Raw genomic sequence first — 20,460 nt, 5'->3', positions numbered from 1 at the left:
ATATGTGCATGTATATATTTTAATTTTACAATATATGTTAAATTTTATATGTCATGTACTGTTTCGAGAGATTAATTTTAGCACCAATAAAGATTGAATAAGGAATTATAAATACATATATCAATCAATATTGTATAATAATTATTATTATCATAAGATTTAAATTCTTAGTTTTTAAATTTTAAATTTTCATGTGTAAAAGTAGGTTTCTTAAATAGATATTATATCTTTGTAATATTATTTTTTATGATATATTCTTATCTCGATTTTCCGTCGACGATATTTGTACACGTGAACTCGCGGACATACACATACACGCTTTTGTCTGTGTGGCGTATCTTTTCTGTCTTGCGCGTAAAACATGTACTTTATGTGACACATAGTCCCCGATCTTAAGAAGATTTATATGGCGGATCGTAGATCCTATTATTCGTCGCGTTGGCGAAGTTACCGAGAACAAGCATTTCGTTCCTCACGAAAATCGCGAAATAAAGTCGCGAGACGGTATGACTATATTCTTTTATGACTGCAAGCGCGCCCACCATATTTAAAATCCGTCGAGATATAATTCAAAGAAACAATGAGTTAAATAATTTTTCGGCCAACGAATAAACATTACTTCTAAAATTTCTTGCATTATTTGATTCGACCATATTTCGCCGACACTGCGAATATTCTTCCACAATGAAATATCTTCGGATTCAATATCCGTTACTGTCGTTATTAATCTCGATTTGTTGAACCTATCAAAGTGTTATATCTTACGTTCTTGCTACATCTGCATTGATTCAAGGTAATCTTCTTTTAAGTAAATGACTGAAAATCCTTCTTAGCTTCGAATGATATATTTATAGCGATGTCTAATCATTTTTTTCTGATATATTTCCTTGACAAAAAGTAAACAACTTATTTTTGGAAATCAATTATGTACTCGTGACGAAAGTGTAATAAGCATAAGCGAGTCATGCACGATATTAGCTTAACAAGAATTGCTAATCTATCGTACGTGCTCCGTTCAGTGCGGTTTCAAATATGAGTCATGAGATAGTATTAAGAGGAATATAACGGCTTTTCTGAGAACCGGAAGGGAGAGGATCTATTTATCAAAACGGGATAATTATAAATGAATCAGGAAATACATTATTCTCTTCTGTATAAAAATACTTATAAGAATAAAACCGCAATAAGAGATTACATAATTATAAGGATTTATATATAAACGATTAATAAATGAAAAATGCGAGATTAACTATAAAATAAGTAACATACAGGTGGATATAGACAGAATCATGATTATAAAAATGATTATGATCATGAAAATTATTACATAGATATTAAAAATAATTAGTAATAGATTAATTTATACTCGCTTATTGATTAGAATAAAACGCTGCATGCTTATTAATTGAAACAAAAATGAATAGACGAGAAGAATATATAACTGATGATTCAACACATGATTGAAAAAAATTTTTCTTTAAATAAATTTAAATAAAAAAACTAGATATTATGCATCAACACTTTCAAGGAAAATGGCTCTCCAGATAATAGTCTAATATTATTAAATTCGCAATTGTATGTGTGTATGTATATGTTGTCCTTGCAACTGCTCTCGCTCACCTTGTACAACAGATACATATCTGCTTCAGAAACTCGCAGAGCAGTTAATCTATCCCCTCTGGTATATATCTATCAATTATCAATTATACATACCGGCTATAATGATTTTTATAGTCGCGCCGTACCGTGTTGGATCGCAATTGCGATCGCGCAAAATGCTCTACGAAGAAAGGTCGTCGGTTCGAGCGTGGCGGCGTTCCGAAACGTGCTACGGGGATCTCACGTGTTCGCTGAACTATATGGACCGCGATTTACTACGTGCGCTTTTCGATGGGAATGACTCTAGCAAGCAAAGTATCTCGATGGGACAAAATATTTAAGAAAATAATTTTACAAAATTAAAAAGAATTATATATATCATCGGATACAAAATATAAATAAATATCTAATAAAATATTTGATTAAAAAGTGAAAGAAACAATTTTTTAATAACTTTCCACTCTCTATAAATTGGAAGCATCCTCTATAAATTGTTTAATTAAACAAAACTGTAATATTCTGAGAAATATTTTTTATAATTAATGAATTACGGATACATTTCAAAAGAAAATTGCAATTTATATTCATATATACATAGATATACATGTATAATATATTCATATATAAAGGAAGTAACATTTTAATAGCGATGCGATGCTATTAAATGCGATGCATTATTCTATCAGCAGTTTGCCTGAAACATTTATTCCCATGTTAATGTTAGCTTCTACATCAAACTGCAATTGCGGTTTCCTGATATCGCGATGCGTTATTTTATCGAGTGGCTGCGACGCAAAGCGTCGCGATGACTCCATGTTCGTCGATCGGGAATTATCGTTGTAATTACGCCGATCGCCGGACAGCAGCCGTTAGCCGGTTCCTACTGCGATCCCTCGGTCTTTTCACGAGTTACCTGACGGTGATGTAACGTAATGATGTAACGTCGGCTGCGTCGAACTTTAAAGAGACTAGTTGGAAAGGCACGATGATGATTAATATCCCGTAACGACGTTAGAAATTAGTCTCTTGCGAAACTCGCATTTAAATGTAACCAACTCGTACCACCCATGATGCCCCCGAAAAAAATCTATAATAGAGTAATATTTTTAAAGAGAGATTATTCCGTAACTATGATTATGGAATTATTATTATAGGACTTTAGATTTCTCTTAAGAGCTTGTATCGCAAATTGGATGCCGTGAATTATAGGAGTTGTATCAGAGAAATTGAGAGTATTATTATCAGGGAGTACCAGAGATTTCAATGTATCTCACACTTATAATATTAAATCGTGTATCTTTTATGAATGATCTTTTTTTCTTGATCAAAATTTGGAATCCACTTTTTGAATGGATTAACAAAAATAACAATAATTCTTAGGTTATAAAATAGGAGCCTTATTCCTTTCGTTAATTTCATATTTTTGTAATAAATAAGAATTAAACATAAAAGTTTTACAATAAATATCGATTCAAGATTCATAAGTAAAATGAAAGAAGCATTGTTTCCTTATTGTATAATTAATCAGATATCGAGTGCATAAATCAATTCATTTGATACTATTCATCCTCGGTATGTGTTGTGATTGTCGCGTTAGGAAATGCGACAAAAGATGCGTTTATAAAAGAAGCCTTAATGACGTGCCCACGCGAGCGCGCCGAAAATGACGGGTGGTATTGTTGAAGCTTCGTCGCCGCGCCCAAAAATTTCGCCTCCTCGCGGCGCGTTGGTTCCGCGTGCGCTAATGACGATGGTTATTAGGAGACGCGTGCGGATTGCATGCGCGTCATTAAGGCACGCGTGTATGTGCGCTCGCGAAAAAAGAAGACGCGTGGAGAAGGAGCAGAAGAGGAAGAAATAGCGGTAGAAGAAAAAGAGAACGAGGAAAGACGAGGGAGAAGAAAGAAAGGCGAGTCTTCTCTCTTGACAAATATACGAAAGAAATATACAGGGCGGAGAATATACAAGTAATAAGAAAGAAGCAATGTATTATAAATAAATGCACCGAGTGTAGTAATGCAGAGATAAGTCTGGAATGGATAAATAACGCAAATCAAATTATAAATTAATGAGCGACTACATGCAAAACATTTCGATCTTTCAAGGAGAAATCACTGATTGCGAGGTGTGCCATATTTATTTTATTTTATCAAAATAAAATATTTATTTATTTTATTTTAATATTTATTTTAATACGATGTACAATTAATAGACGACGATATAAAAAGGTGAAAGACAGGAGAAGAAAGACAGGAGAAAGAGCAGGAGAGAGAGGGGAAAGGAATTGTTGAAACAGGAAAAGGAAGAGAGGAGGAAAGGCACATGAGAGGAGAAGGGTCATTATCGACGATGACTGGCAGTGAGGTCATCGTCGCCGGTAAGTTTAACTCTCTTTTGTGGACGGGCCCTTATGATGTATGTGGCCGGTGTGTACAAACCTTGCCGAAATCATTAACGCATGCTTCTTCGCGTAACTTACCGCCTCTACCCTCTCCTTCGTGCCCTTCGCGCATCTTCGCGACTTCCGTCATTGTAAAACGCGTGTAATCGCGTCGCGCCGGACATCGACGATCATGCGGTGATGATTGTACTGTTGTCGAGTCAACGGCACGTACATCGTTGTATCGTTGTCGAGTCGCTATTTGAGTAATTTGTAGGTAGCGCGGCGTGGATTACCGCTACGAGATTGATCTTCGGACGCTGCAGCGCGGTTGCTAAGTGACAGAAGGATAAATTCATTCCTTTAGGAATTAACTCTGTACGGTACTCAACAGGAAGCATATAAGTCAAAGTGTTTTACTCTTTTCCGGATAGTCGAAACATAATTTATATCTGCGATGATAGGCAATATGTCATTTTTCTGATGAGCTAGTTATTGGAATTCTTTCTCGATATCGCTTATTCCATATGTGTCATTAAATTGTGAAATTAGAATTTAAGAGAAAAATTTCATAACTGATATTTGAAAAATAATCATTCGAATATTAAGTTTATCCACATAGATAATGATTTCTCTCTTTTAACGTGACTTGAGCACGTAAAAGATTTGAATAAATTAATCTCGGATAAAAAATAGACATTAAAGTCTACTAATATAAATCACATGGCTCTAGATATTAATAATTTTAAAATTGCGCAATGTATTATTGTATTATTATTTTTTAACAATTTTACAATTTTAGAAAAAAATAAAACCTACAAAACATTTCGCATCTCCTCGCAGAAATTCTACGAATATAGTATCTTCCGTGCGAGTCTTTACAGTTAAGTACGACGATAGGAAGATCAGGCTTCCGGTGGTGCGATTATCCAAGGGTAAAACTGATCACGTACGCCCAGACGGCTCGCACAATGGCGAACTTCATCCAACTTAAGGGCTATTAGTGCCAACCCCTTGCGCCCTGTCCGCGTCCCTTCAGGATCCACGAGCGGCCATGTCGGCTCGAAGAGATAACCGGACGGAAGTCCCTCGTCGTCTTCCAATAAAGTTACACGATTCCGGAGTACGTGAGCGGTCGTCGAATATATCCATCGGCGCGGATTGCATTATGACCCGATTACTATACCGGGCACGACGCCCGCGCTTACATTTTAGAAATTGTAACTGCGTGCAACGATGTAACAGCGCATAATTTCGCGTAGAGTTCGCGTGTCCCGGCCATGTAATTTCTCGACGCTATTGTGAGATGTTGATTTTTAAACGCCTGCATAATTAAGTTCACGATTCTCAGGTCCTGCGAATATCAAATTCTTGCGTTGGGTTAATTTTCTATCGTTGTTGGATTTTATCTCGCGTGAGCCTTTGGAAAAAAAAATTTCCAAATTCCGGCATTTATTCTCCCCTCTCACGTAATCGATCGGATCGATTACACGATTGCTTAACACACGAGCGAGTGGCCGCTATATCCAATCGCAGATTACATTATGATCCGATTACTATACCGTGCACGGCGCATATATGCGCGCAGTTACATCCCAGAGATTGCAACTGCGTATGGAGCGACGTCGCGCTGTGATAATTTCTAGATGGTACGTGATACGCTCGTCCGAGGAAATTGCAAGCGATATTGGTCATATCAACACTGCCTGCACCTATGATAATTACTTTTACATATATCGCATAATAATGTTACGATGTAAAATTGTAATTGAAAATTTTAATAATCTAACACATTAAATTAAACAATTGCAAATTGATTTTTCCGCATGTCATGATGTCATCATGTGTTTATATAATTTTACATAATTATTACATGTTCATATAATTATTTTTTTTTTCAACTAAAACATGGAACATGTATAATGACATGTTATTTTTAAAAGTTAATACGTTTTAATCTCTAATGCGTAATTTTAAATGTATTTTTTTTCATCTTGCAAAATCGAATATGTGAATAAATGAAACGATTAATAAATTCTTTTGTCGGAATAAAATCTAATTATAAAATAAAATCGATGTCTTTCTATCATTTATAAGATTGTAATGTCTGATAATAATCAAGAACGATGAATTCTTGTTTTACATCTTTTAATTCTTGAGAGGAATTTATCTCTCGCTCTGACGCTTTCCTCGCCCGGAAGGGCTCGAAATTTGTACATCGGGCTTTCGAGCATAAGACGCGGGTTATACATAAATACGCGTGTAAGCCCGTCTTGTTTCGAACAAGGTGAGAGGACGGCAGACATGGCGGTGAGAGAGAGGATCTATGGTTTCCTTGTGGAACCTGAAGCAGCATCGTGGATTATGCTCACGATGGAAAAGGAGAAGCTAAGGGCGGCGACAAGATTAATCGCCATTTCTCTCGTCGAATCATTGCTCGTGCTTGTAGCATCGATTTCATGCTAAACAAAAATTCGTCGTGTCTAAAAAGGCGCGAACGCCGTTACAACTCTATTACAACTACAAAAATAAGTTCCAAATGAAGTCTACGAAAAATACTATATTCTCAAAATATTATTTTTCTTATACAACAAATTCTGTATATAAGAGCAGCAATACTGCATGAAAAAAATATTTTATTCAGAAATATTATATTATAAATAAAATAATATTTGTACTTTGTTTTTAAAAAAAAAAGTCTTATTCATATTAAATTTCCCTTTATTATTCGTAACACAAATATTAATTTTGAGATTTATTCTAGGTGATAAATATTGACGCATGTATTTTTGACGTAAAAAAGATGCGCAAATCATTATGATGAAACGCAGCTGAACGGATTTAAAAACCCAAGCGTGCCGGAATAATTTAATTCCGCGCAGTAAGTTACTTCATTGCAATTAAATATTTTACCTCGGCAAATACAGTGTATAAAACGGCAAATTCGTCGAACCGGAATTCATTACGCGCAAAAATAAACCGATACCGCGTCGCGTCGGTTCGAGAAATGTTTGTCGAAATAATATGCCTGGGAAATTATGACGGTCTCATTGGTCCTTTGGAAATTTTGCAATGGAAGAGGAGCGATGTCCCGAGTCGAAATTGCAACAACGTCGTTTATGGCAGATGCGCGAGTAAATTCACGGATGATGATGCGCGTTGCAAAATATCATCGATCTGCTTAACGTGCTAAACAGCGAAATGCACGCAAGCCGATTATACAATTATCTAGGCAATAAATCGATATTAGGATCGATATACAATTAGTTTCGCCATGTTGTTGGACTTTATGAGAAGTTCAATAACCGTTTGAATTAGTAAATATTGTAGAGCAGTATCTATCTAACAAGTATCTACGAAAACATTCAAGAATCCTCTTTGAAAAAGATTTTACACAAAATGCAAGAACGACGTACTAAATTATTTAACAAATAAATGTTTGCTTAATTAAATATCGATAATCTGAGAATAATTGTTAGAAGAGAGTAAAAAAGCGAGGTAAAAGTATATAAATATTTTTTATAACACTTTTTACATATTTTCGATAAACTAAGATAATAACTAAATTACCTATCACTTTTGCAAGATATAAATTTTCTATAAAACAGTGAAAAAACATGTCACGAGAGGTACAAAAATAAAATCAGCAGTATAATCTTATTTGCGCAAAATTAAGGTAGAAATCGCGGAAATAAGTATTTGTCTTGAACATCGTTGGGGGGGAAATGTATTAGTTACGATAAAATAAAACGCATTTAGCGAAGAATACAGGGATATGCGTGTGCGTTCAAGCGTGGATATTTGCACCAGCGTAACTTCGATGCTGCAGCCTCGAGATTCCTTCAGCACCTTTCAGCGCGTAATCCTTAAGGTGCAACTTAGGGAGAACGCGAGCGCGAAATTTACTCGTGTCGAATCCGATACGCTCGGCGCGTATCGCGCCAAAACGCGTATCTCTCGACTGCGATATAAGTGCACTTCACCATCGTCTTTGCGAGCGTTGCTACAATAACGGTAACGATCATCGAAATAACAAGAAAAACAGCATCGATAGAGATCAGCTCGATAAATACGATGCGCAACCAGCCGTATACATCGAAATCGTCGATGAAAGAAAGTGCAAGTGCAACGCGCATATGCGACTCCGCGGAATATTAATACCGATAAACAGCTGATCTACGATAATTATCGCGTACATTATTTTCATTATTAAAGACGAGGAAATTAATAACGCGAATATTAATTAGTATTATATATGATCGTTTCAAATAGTCTCATTTTCGAATTAATCAAATACGCGGTTAGATAAGTTTTAATTAACAATTTAATTTAACCTATTAAAATATTTAATATTAGATTTATTTTAATATAGAAAATCTATCAATATCGACGATTTAACATTGATATTAATCGAGATTATATAATTTTCCAGCGATGGGCAGATTTTGCATATTAAATATATTAAAATTTAATCTTATTCGCGCGTTGACAAAGCACTTATTTATAACATACATGTATAAAACAACTGCTCACGTATACAATCCTTTCGACGGAAAGAAAAGTGTTAGGTATTAATTCGAAATTTCGTTACTGGAAACTCACGCGGAAATCCGATTTATTGGGAGCTTCAGTTTGCCGAATGTCGGCAGCTTTGGTCGGAAATTCGCGAGCGCGCTTCTCGCTGATGTTTGTCGCGTGCGAACCGTCCATCCGTGCAATAATCGCGGATCTTATACGCGCGCTTTCGAAACGCGTCTGCAGCCGTGCGAAACGGCTCGGTCGGGTGCATCCGAGCGTAAGCAATAATTAGCTTAATTAATCCGGTTGGTCTGGCGCGGCGACTGATAATTCGGTACAATATTAAAGCGACATTAGTCGATACACGATCCTGACGGCTCGACCCTTCTCCGTTCCAGAGATGTTGCCGCTCCTAATATCCTAGTGGCGCCTGGAAGTCGTCCAATTAAACGCAGCTTCTGCGCGACGCCGTCCCATAATTGCGTCTAGATTCGCTCTTCTCTCTCTCTCTTCTCGTCGGGAAAACGGATATTTCTAACTTTCGAACAAGACGCTGCGTGTACGCTAATGCGCTTGTAAGTTCCGGTCTGCCCGAGAGAAAGAAAGGGAGAAAGGCGACGATTATACGCGCGTTAGACGGGAACAGGAAATAATTGTGATCGATGGAATTTACAGAAATTTTGAAATTTTCTTGCACAATAGATTGTCAAATAATACAATGATAAATAATAAGATTGACTCAAAAGAAAAAACTGATTTTTCGATCCGCGAAATGAATAAGTTTTCATAAATATAAGTTCTTCCCAAAAGTAATTTTGTTCTTTTTTTAATTGTTTGCAAACGAAATTTGAATCTGAAAAAAGAGATTAACATCGGAATATTACCATTAAATGTGATATTTATTTTTTCGAAAAAAAATCACGATAGTTATTCGCTCTAAATTGGAAGCTCTGAAGTGGAAGCATGATTCGCATGGAGCTTCAACTACCGACTCCGTTCTTTGCTCTTGGCGTTAGATCCGATTTGATCCCCGCGTCATAAGTACGCGAACCGAAAGGATACCCCTCTGGGAGACAAGTATTCAATTACAATAATAACGTCGATTTACAAAAGAATCGACTTCAAAGGCTTTACTTGGCGACGCGCGTCGTCGTTGCTCGTGAGGCAATGAAAAGAAAGAGACGAGGGAAAAGACAGGAGTGAGCAAGCAAAAAAGAAATAAAGAGAGAGGCATAGATAGAATAAACGTGGATCAAGGGAACGAGAACAAGGAAAGATCATGGTGTGACGAGAGCGCGAAAGATTCTCTCTTAAGGCAAATTTATACGATTCACTCTGGATGATCATTCCGGATGAGTCTTTCTTGCAGCGAAAGAAAGTGAATCGTGGAAAAATAGCATTTCCGCAAAAATGTTTAAAATTCCATTTTTGCTCGTATTTAAATAATGACCCGATGATCGTGCAAAAAGTAAAACACACATAAGCTGGAAACTATTTCCTGAAGTATGTGAGAACACAATATTATGCAAAATATTTTACAATTTTTTATAAATCTTAATGTTAAAGAATACGGGTTAATTTAATATATCATAATCTTGAGAGATATTAAAAAATTATCGCAAACGTAGTTTAATAGAATAGATATTCTAGAGTAATATATCAATGATTAGTATTATCATTTAATGTAATACGTTTTAAAAAGAAAGTAGCCACGTGTCCTCGTCACTTTGCATCTTTTTTAAAGTCAAGAATAAAAATGCATCGGATTACATCAGGTAATTTAATATGGTTTGAATAAAAAATTTGATCATCAGGAATGTAAATCGTGTAAATTCGCTTTTAGAACCGATAAGTCAGAAAGAAAGGAGAAGGAAAAAGAAAGACACGTTCTTCGAGGGAAGGTGAGATCCTGGCGAGAGCGAATGGGTGAAAGAAAAGAGGGGGAGGGCGATATGCGTCCGTTTTTTGTGTTGGTCGCGTCGATGCCTCTGGGATTATATACGACGTCCAGTGACAATACGTTTCTCAGATCACTATCGGGCCGCTATTGTCGGCCATTAAAAATACCTCTTCAACATTTATTCGGCAAATAAATCTTAACCCGATGGAATGCGGCCCCACTGTCCTCTCCCGGTTCGATAGGCTCCCTTGTCATCCGGCCGTTTATACTCGACCGTATGCAACCGGAAACAAACGGCCGCGTCGTGTCAACCACCTGGGCGGAAATTAATTTTATTATACGATCGGTCGCGTGCTAATCATCGAAAGAAATCCTCGTTCGATGCATCCGCTATAACTTTTTTTCTCTTTCCGCGTATTCCTCTAGTAACAAGATGTTATTACGATGCATCATTTATTACTTTTTTATAGCTTCAAAATTAAGGAATACATGTAAGATTTTTATACACATAAAATTAATATTAGTGGTTTATATAAATATTATATTAGTGGTTTTGATCATAAATGCTACATTTAAAACTTGGGAAATTATTATTTCCTCAAAATATATTTGTCAAATTCTACCCTGCTTTCGAAAAGTATGCACCCTGCTTTAAATGGACTTTAAATGGATTCGCAATTACCGCCAGTATTACGTGCAAAATAATGTCAAGTGCCGAGCTTCGAGATGCCAGGAGGAGAGAAGAGAGAACAGAGGGAGGAAGGTAGTCACGTTTTCTCACGTTAATAACGTTAGCAACGCTCCGGCGTTGCTTGTAGCAATCATAACTGTATCCTCGCGAGCAGGATGTGTGCGGTGCCTCGCGCGGCCGCGGCTTCATCAATAATCTGCCAACCTTATAGTACCCGCATGCAGACAGTGTAATATCGGCCTAAGTAGCTGCGCAAGTATGTGTGCGTCTTTCGTGTAGCTTTGGCGGACGATAAACGCCGGGTGTGTGAAGGAACGGCGGTCCGACAGCATTGTGGAAATAGGAAATTTGCTCGTGTGGATTCCACGAGGATTCTGCAGCCGAGCATTCCGAGCGAACTCTTGAGTCACGTGCGTTCCTCTAGTGCTGTTTTTCTCGCAAGAATAAATTTCGCTAACCAGACTATACGCGATGATACAAACACAAGGACGTTACTTGTATATATCCCCTAGCTTTTTAACGCTTGATTTGAATAAAATTTTTGCTCATTTTTAAAAATAATATCTCATTTTGTAAGCATAAAATTATCGAGAATATTATTACAGATATTTCAGATTATTTAATTACATCATCTTTTATATACGATTCATATGACAAACAAAAATTTTACACATATAATACATATACATGATTAAATATATAAAATAAATCCTGCAATATACAACATATGCATGCATCACTTGTAGAATAATCAAGTTTATTTTTTCATAAACGACATTTATTTTCGTATGCACTTGAAATAAGATAACAAATAGCTTTTAAAGATAGAAAGACAAAAGGGAAAAAGTGTATATTATCTAAATAGTCTAAAAAGAAAAGTGCATATTATCTAAATAGTCTAGAAAGAAAAGTGCATATTATCTAAATAGTCTAGAAAGAAAAGTGCATATTATCTAAATAGTCTAGAAAGAAAATACACAAAGTGCTGAAAAGATTCATTACGAAAAAGATATGTCCAATTTCTTTCGCGTACTTTTTTCCCGGAGTTAAAGACTAGAAATGGCCTGTCAAAGAGAGTGAGGTCAGTCGATGGATCGTCGCGACCTCATCCGCAGCTGGGATCCACGACGGGCGTTTAAAAGATGCGATAAAAAAGATGGCCTACTTCGTGAGATCTCTTCGTGCCGCTTGACGCCGTGAAATTCGATCGAACTCGTGGTGTTACAAGATCAGACGGTAGGCGTGTTCGACAGGGAGAGGGACGCTGGCAAAGGCAAGGCTCCTTCGATCCAGCGGTTCCCAAACTTTTCGGCCTCCTTTGAATCTTTTGGAAGAATTGATCCTTTCCCGTCATTTTCAGCTGATCAATACAAAGTAGCATTCGGAATCTATGGCAGAAAAGATTTATGATTGTATTTCATTTTACATTTATATATCGTATAGCAATTTTTTATAGTGCTTCATGTATAATATAGTGATTTTTTAAATATCAAAGTTTTGTGCAAATATGTATGTAAAATTCTTTTCAATCGATAAGTAATGCAGACTCTGCAATTAATCTGCTGAAGTTATTCTGTTAAACATGATGTAGGAATTATATTGGGTATGCAAGTTACTTTATTAAATTAAAATTATTCGAATGGTATGTTTGATTGGTTTTTTTATTCTCTCGCAGGAACAGTAAAGTAGTTTCTCATTCTCTTCGATCACAACACCTGCTCGCGCGCCTCCGCATGTATTTCAGCTCGATCATGACCGAATTTGATCCGGCGATTTAAATGATTTTACACACCTGTCGGCGCGCGACGAGTTACGCCTTACGGGCGTGAAAAGTCGGTTTTTTCCCTGGTGCCTGTTGCTCTCGTTCACCGGCCATTATTATTTTACATTGAAAAAATGATGCCAAAGGGGCTTCCGATGTAATCGTATACGTCAGTACGTTGAAGAAACTTGTAAACAGGAAGATACAGCCAAAAGAAAGACTTGTCCTATTATTACATTTATGCTAATTATCACATTTTTTTTCTAATTAATTTTTTTTATCAAATCTTTAACGCGATTATAATTTTTTTTAACGAAAATTTGACCCAACTTAAATCCTCAAATTTATGAATCGTAATTAGATATATGTTGGATGTATCATAATCGATAAACACATCTCTGCGTCATCAATTTTTTGTCGATTTGATCGAAGGTTTTCGGATTCGTTGCAGAGTTTTTCGGCGCGAGGTGTGACATGAAGAATTCATGACGGGTTTTTCGAACGGCGTTATCGGCGATTCTGACGTCTCGATCGTTACGAAGATCTCGGGACGGATCCTACGGCTTCCTCCGAATAATCGGACCGCATTCCTGCACCGACGTTGCTCGCCCGCGAGGATAGGTAATGCGAAACAAACACGATTATGCCGATTTCGTGCGCATACCTCCCGCAGAATCAAATTCCACAAATCGGGAATGGAATGAAATCCGGCCAAGAATTTCACGTAAAATAATGCCCATTTAATCGAATTCGACGAAACGTATATATTCTTATTGATATGCCTTTGTAATATGCATATTGATTTTACCGTGATCTCTCTAATGTGATTTGAAAATAATATCTCGCACTAAATTCTTTTAATTTAAAAGGAAATTGTAATATAAAATAATTTTCAAAAATACATACATATTAAAAAAAAATGGACAAAATATGTTTATTTCTACATATTATTAAAGAAATTTTGATAAACTGATGACATGATTTCAATTTTACTGAAGAATTTTTATAAAAAAAAATACATAATATTAGAAATTCTAATAGTAATAAAAATGATTCACGATTAAAAATTGAATCAAGAATACACGTCGTTTTTAAGTCACGTTGGCTATAGTTACTTATTCTCTCTCTTGGCATTTCTCGTCGGTTACGTTTCACTTCTCCGCCATGGTACAACTTCCATTGTATTCAGAAAAAGCACGACGTCCATTCCCTCGGCGCAATGACCGACACTTTTAATGGCAGGCAATTGTCACTTATTAGCGTCGCGGCGTCACAAGTAGGGTTCCCTACGCCACGAAGGGTCCCGATTGGCCCTTCCCAACACATCGGGGCCCAACACTACATCGTCCTACAACGGCGCGCGACGAGCACGTCGCCCGAGGCTTCTCGGTGGTGCCTTTGTTCGTCCCATAATGAATTCAGTAAGTTTTGTTGAGGGTGGTAGTTTCCTGCTGGCACCCTCAAAATTGAGATCGTTGCGCCGTGGATGAGGTGGAAGGGGAGAGAGAAGGACATGGAAGGGGAGGGGGCAATTTATGAACCGACGCTTCCTTTATGAGGGGGCGGCTGCGGGCCGCGACTGAATTTTAACCATCGCTTTAGATGCGCGATACTTATCCGTCGCCACATTTCTGCAAAATAAGATAGACGGCGATCGTTTCGCAAAACTGTTGTTGCCCGATCGCTTTTGAGGTGTGAACGCATAAAATGAGCATTATAAAGCCTTTGAATCTCCGTGAACTTGTCGCGGCATTAATAGCAAAATTAAAGAGCTCTATTTATTTCCTCAATTTTTATTTACTCACCATGTGGGAATTTTTATTAATGCACTAAAGATTATTAGATAATACTTGAATTTTGCATAAAATGCAAATAATTGAAATTATCTTCCTTATTGAATGAATGTGCTCAAAGCTGCCCCTCTAGCATCTAGGATTATTCAAACTATCGTCGAATATATCAACAGTCATTGGGCATATCCGCATAGCTACCGCTGATATATTAGATGGCCAAAGGGGGCTAATGTTGGAACAATGGGCAATCGCTGGATATACATACCCCCAATGATTGTAGCCATCGTTGATGTAACAATTGACATGCATTTCCAGCGAATGAGCACATGTGCGATTGGAAATGAGCCGAACATAATGATATTCCCACGGAAACATTTTAACAAAGGGCACCTCCTCCGCTCGCCGATGGCTCTGTTTAAAGATACATATGCTTGCTTGCACTGAATTCTTGTAAGTGCAAAATACTGCGGGAATCTGTCGAGTATCCGGCGAACGAGGAGAGGCTTCACGTGGACCGCGTTCATGTCAGTCCGGTGCAACGAACTCTGGCGTTGCACGAGTAACGCGCGGCGAGAAAGCACCTTTCTTCCCCCGAGAGCCGGATGCCGCGCACACGTGTGTGCGTGTGTCCCTCGTCCCCGTCCTTCCCGCCTCGTCTTCTTTTCTTTTCGCGGGAAGAAGAGCCGGTGCGGGGCTGTAAATCAATCGCCGCGAGACAGAGGAGAGCGAACGAGCGCGCGGAAATCGCACGGTGGGCCGGGCTTAATGCCGGTTCGGCTCGCGTGTTAAACACCAGTTATCTTGCCGATCGGTGAGTTTTACGTTTGCCCTTAGCCCAACTGGTCGCGTGCTGGCTGGTGGTTTCAGATCTTCATTGGTGGACCCTGGGCTCCTGCGGAACGGGCGGAGCTTGGGCTTCGATATCTCGATACGCAACGCCGGCCGTTTAACCGCTGCCGTTTCCCCTCATCCTCATCTTCGCTGCTTTTCGTGCTGGATGGCATTATCAGTCGAGGAGGAATCGTCCTGTCGATCCTCGGCAATGTTCGATGTGGATGCGATCGATCGGTGCAAGTTGCATCCGCGTCACGAGATACATATGAGGATTCTTTTTCCCACGACCATTTAAAATACACACACACAGCAAAAAAAGGACATTCTTGTTTTGAAAATATATTTATTTTTAACATGGAAATCTTGAAATGAGATTATATTGCGTTAATTAAAGAAAAATATAATTGCTTGAATAATTGCCTACTTGAACGAAGCCATTTTATATAGTTCAATCAAGAAAAATATATTCTTATGATTTAAGATTTAATTTTATCTTTTTGTGATTTATTTTTTTGCGATTTTGTACTTTCATTAGGGATAAATAATAGTGTATATTATAAAAAATGAAAGAGAAATCATAGGATTTCATACACAGAAAAAAGGACATTTTTGTCTTGAAAATATATTTAGTTTTAACGTGGAAATCTTGAAATGAGATTATATTGCGTTAATTAAAGAAAAATATAATTGCTTGAATAATTGCCTACTTGAACGAAGCCATTTTATATAGTTCAATCAAGAAAAATATATTTTTATGATTTAAGATTTAATTTTCTTGGAATGGAAAAGAAACAATGTTAGATAGAAAATAAATTATTTTTAAATCAAAGATTATAATTTTCTTAAAGTAGAATTAAATAATTATATATTCTCGAGGTGACAATTACAATATTAAAATAAGACTATAATATTGTTGAAATTTAAAATTTTGATTTGACACTTGTTTTTTTTTTCTGTGCACAGATGCAGGTTTATTGTGGGAATAATTTTGGTCGCGTATCAGTTATCGACATGGTCATGAGAAAATTATCATATTTTTGGAGCCACTTAGGCATTTACTTGTAAGGGATCAGAGTGATTAAATATTTTTAGATTTTATTAAATTAAATCGATTTAACAAGTAAGACAACGTATGAAAGAAACAAGTGCTTCTTCCTGGTCGGTTGCAACATTACGTTTATGTTTGGTCTCTTTCTGTAAGGCTCTCTGCGATTTTGCCTAATGCATGACATTTCTCGGCGAGCGGGGTTTTCTGATTAGGATATTAAGAATTCAAAGGAAACGAATGCCGACGTTCGTTCCGTCGTGACATTACCGTCCCGCTGCTGATCGTCCTTATCTAAGCTCGTCATTGCACTCGCAGATAAGATTCGTAAAAGTCCCGAACGGACTTTAATTAGTCGGTGGCCTGTTAATTAAGCTACATTCGAAAACATCGTAAAAACAGATAAACATCACCAAGGGAAGCCAAGAAACTTAACGCAAGAAGTACATTGATCGAAATTAAAGCGTTATTGGAAATAATCAGACGCGATAATGAGAGAAATTTATTTTATATCTTACAAATGGCATTTCATGCCATTGAATTGTAATACATTGTGAATATATTTTAGAAATTGCATATTTTTTATTCTTTCTGTTTTAATACTTTTTTCTGATTGCATAAAAAATAATATTATCTTGTACATAAAAATTTCTAAAAACTTTTATCCATTTTACATGATTTTATCGTTATATATAAGTGTTCTATTTTCATCACATATTTAAATGTCCTAATTTCCTTGCCGTGCATAACTGATCAACAAGATTCACACGTTTAGCTTAAATCGGATTGTTCGTGCACATTGTGCAAATTTTAAATTAAACTGCAAATGCGATCGTCCTTTATGAGGGCAACAAAGCAGGTTTATGGTAATCCGCGTTGTTAGCGTCTACGTGCACTTCAGTTAACAAACAACAAGTGTGCAACAACTGTGTCAGTAGTATACTTAATTTAGCGGTCTATCGGTTGTCGTAACAAGATAGTTACGCTTCTGCTAACGGAATAGTTAGAGTTACACAGCTTGTAGTCGATAATAACATGACCGACTATTCAATGAAAATACACTTGTACGTCACAAAAATTCATAAAACCGAAGAAAATAATGAAATTTTAATTTTAATTTTAATTCTTGTTAGAATTTATAATCCAACAATAGTAATTGCTAATTATATAAATCAATACATTAATTGAAAGATAATATATTTGTGTTTTAACTTTTGCGAACATAATAAAAATATAATTTAGTGATTAAGTTAAATTTATTTAGATATATTTTGAAGCTGACCTTTAAATTTAATAAATATATTATTTTTAATTATATTTTCAAACTGAAATTTACTGTTAAAAATAATGCATGATTAATAGAGAAAAATTTATATAATGTATAAAAATAGAAAGTTATTTAATGCAGCAATATAAAATTGCAGGAAAAAGCAAAAAGAGAGCGGAAAAGCAAGAAAGAGAGAAAAAAAATTCGAAAAAAGTAACATCGCGAAATCTTTCTATTTAAATTATCGCGCGATATTTTTGCTACTCGCGCGAAATTAAATTGCGCAATGACCGAATTGATATGTGCATAGTATGTACATATATAGTATATTTATATATTTATATTTACTATTATATATTTACTATTATATATTTATATTTACTATTTATATTTACTATTATATATTTATATTTACTATTCATATTTATATAAAATGCGTTTTTGAGATTGACACTAGGAAAGGAGGGGGGATGAGTAATGGCAGACAATTGCATTGCTTTCGATTTCCGCGAAAACGAAATGCATGTCGAAATACCAGGATGGCGCGTTCACTTCGCACCCGCAGTGCGGAGGCGACCGAAAATTGCTTTTTGATGAGTTCTTCATTTTCGATATATCCTCGGTCGCAGTAGATACGGTCAGAAAAAAATATTTCAGAAATGTCATATTTCAACACATCGCGAGACACTGCATTTTCGCCATTGTCTCTGACGTGTATCCTTTCCAAATATCCCTAAACTATATTTTTATTTATTGCCGTTAGCAACTCGCAAATATTCGTAGCACAAAATGCACAGGCACACAAATGTTTATTTATTCTCTTATTTATTGTTTATATTCGACAAGCGATAATACAGCATTTGCGGAAGCCAAACGTGTGTTTTTTTTCTACCTGAAAACGTATGTCGATACAACATTAAGAGCTATATTGTTTTTCGCAGCTTAAACAAATTTTGAGCACTCTGTAACCATGAAATTTTCGAACGGATTTTTTCCGCATCGCTTTTGACGAGACTGGTAATTTTAATCGATTTCTCGCGTCGCTCGCAGCTATTTTGGCACTCAAAGGTTTAATTCAATTGTGAAAAATACATTACGAAATATATAAGCCTCTTCACATTCGTTTTTAGTTATTATATCTACAAAAGAGGGTTTAAAAAAATAGATACCGCTTTGCACAAATAATATGATTTATATTTTAAATGTTCTAGCTGAATGTGTATGCGCATTTTATAATGTAGAATTTATTATAGCGTTGCCGCATACATTATCATTACAAAATTTAAAATTTAAAAGTTTTTAATCCATTTTCCATGCTTCTTAATTTATAGAACGAACACTTTAAATCAATTTTTATTGCAAATGTTTATTAAAATAGAAGAAAAATAAAATGCTATGATACAAATTACTGGACAGATAACATAATTTGGTGGTATTAATAGATAAAAAACATATAGATAAAAAAATATTTGATCTTATTAATTGTACTTCATGATTTTAAATATATTTGTTTAAAAGAATAATATTTATAAATGATAAATATATGATCATAAATTAAATTAAAACACAATATACATAAATATGACAATTTCGTAGTCAAGCAATAATAAATAATTATAAAAACGGAAGTTATAAAAACAAAAGCTAATTGAAATTATAAAAAGACACTTTTATATAAAATATTCACAATTTCTATTATAAATGACATGAGAACAAACGATATATTAAAAGAGACTCATCATTAAAGTATTAAAGGAATGTTCTTTTTTTGATATATCGAATCTTCTAGCTTCGTTTCCTTCGCCAGAAAGCAATCGGGAATATAAATCAGTGTCGTAACAGGTAATCAATCAAGGTAATTTATCGAGAATTGAAGAAAAACTCACATGCTCCTGGTCGATAAATAAGGACAAATAGAATCACGAGGTTGTAAGAAGTCGTCACGATATTTCACGCATGAATATTTTATTTTATTTTCAGATTATATATATATAATACATTATTATTTACAGAAAATTGCGTCTGTGAAAGATGATTTTTAATTTAATTATGTTTATATATTTTTTTCATTATTGGCTAAAAATCTTTTATTAATATGCATTTATAAAAGATGTGTGTGTGTGTGTGTGTGAACATTTTTTTATTAAAACTCAATATAATATGTTAATATATATGTTACAACTCAATAAATAGTACAACATACATTTGCGAAGCATGATAGACAGTGCAAAGATAATCCTGTGTTTGTCAGAAAAAGCACGTGGCGTTCCTGTAGATGCTATTCAACTATATGTGTACAGCTGCATGTGCGCGGATTCGAGACGGTGAGTTGCCGATACACGACACGTACGACGTACTCCTTTTTTCTTCCGCGCGAAAGAAGCCGGACTCGCGGCTGGATTTACGGAGTATCAAGCGATCCACGGATAGCGAAAACATTACGATTGAGTTGTCGATGAAGCGAAGTTAAAGATGCCGAACGCGTGTCGAAATGCACCTGTATAAATATTAAACTACTGCTTGTTTTTTTATTACCATTCTGCTAAAGAAAAAGATTGGACGAATTTTTATTAAATTTTTTTTTGTAGATGTTATAGATAATTTGATTTAAAATATTAGCTCTGTGTGTATGTGTGTGTATGTGTACGATTTAAATATAAAATTTAATCAT

At 35.7% G+C, this 20,460-nt stretch overlaps 2 long non-coding RNA genes across 3 annotated transcripts in view; one reads left to right on the top strand and one right to left on the bottom strand.

Annotated features, from left to right (window-relative positions):
• Positions 1–20,460, top strand: part of LOC105255345 — a 183,073-nt gene that overhangs the window by 131,174 nt on the left and 31,439 nt on the right. The window lies entirely within an intron of this gene.
• Positions 11,806–20,460, bottom strand: part of LOC105255346 — a 118,158-nt gene continuing 109,503 nt past the window's right edge. For both annotated transcript variants that reach the window (XR_889519.3, XR_889518.3), the window contains exon 4: positions 11,806–12,476. This is a non-coding gene — a long non-coding RNA (uncharacterized LOC105255346). The remainder of the gene's footprint in view (positions 12,477–20,460) is intronic.

The sequence above is a fragment of the Camponotus floridanus genome, unplaced genomic scaffold (genome assembly GCF_003227725.1).
Source record: "Camponotus floridanus strain SB8 unplaced genomic scaffold, Cflo_v7.5 scaffold10, whole genome shotgun sequence".
Taxonomy (NCBI): Eukaryota; Metazoa; Arthropoda; class Insecta; order Hymenoptera; family Formicidae; genus Camponotus; species Camponotus floridanus.
The sequence above is the reverse complement of the archived record's forward strand: the minus strand, read 5'-3'. Positions and strand labels throughout refer to the sequence as shown.